This window comes from Octopus bimaculoides, chromosome 23 (assembly GCF_001194135.2).
Source record: "Octopus bimaculoides isolate UCB-OBI-ISO-001 chromosome 23, ASM119413v2, whole genome shotgun sequence".
Taxonomy (NCBI): domain Eukaryota; kingdom Metazoa; phylum Mollusca; class Cephalopoda; order Octopoda; family Octopodidae; genus Octopus; species Octopus bimaculoides.
In genome coordinates, this window is record NC_069003.1 from 4,063,134 (window position 1) to 4,064,170 (window position 1,037).

Below are 1,037 nucleotides of genomic sequence, written 5' to 3' on the forward strand. Positions count from 1 at the left end.
ATAGATATATATATACATACCTCTTCTTTCTATGTACCTCTTCTCTCTAACTATTTTTCTAATCAGTCGGCATGTATGACCGCTAAATCCACATTTTTTTTTTTCATTCTCTCTCTGTTTATTTTCTCGTGCCCTTTTCTAATGAAGAGCGTAGGCTCGAAACGTAAAAGACTTTTTCACTTTCCCGAGCGTGAAACAAATATTCCTTCTTGTTGTTCATAAACCTGTCTATACATATATGTATGTATGTATGTATGTATGTATGTATGTATGTATGTGTAGGAGAATCTTTTCCTGCCGTTTTAATTGCTAGGTCCTGAAAGGTATAAGGCAGATATGAGTTGCAACCATTAGCAATTTCTATTGAATTGCTAGATTAAAATAAACATCATTTTAATACGGAGCAGAGAGGACGTAACTACTCTGGAACATAAGAAAAGAATCTGGGCTCTAGGATATTTTATGGAGCACGAAATGACGAAAAAGCAGAGCTGGACTCCGCTGCATTTGAATTTAGAATGTTAAGAGCTGCGAGAATATAGTTAGAAAATAAATAACAACCTACACCACTAAACACAGTTACTACTTCATGTCCCAAAAACTATGAAGTGAAAAATTGTCAGGAGAAAAAAATATCATAACCAACAACAGCAATAACTGCAGCAGCAGCTGCAGAAATAGAAGCAATAAGGAATCCAACTGCATCATTGCACCATCATGGAATCTAATAATCGCGTGTGTAAGTGTATATGCGTACGCGCTCAAACACATACATATATACTCTTACACGCACACATCCATACACACACATGCACAAACATATGCGAACTCGTACACTGTCATACATACATATACATAAATCTCTCTCTCTCTCTCTCTCTCTCTCTTTCTTTATACACACACACACACATATATATATATATATATATATGCTTGTGTAAGTGTGTATGTAAACGTACATCTCTTTCTCTCTCTCTACCTTTCTCTCTCTCTTTCTCTCTCTCTCTCTCTCTCTCTCTCTCTCTCTCTCTCTCTCT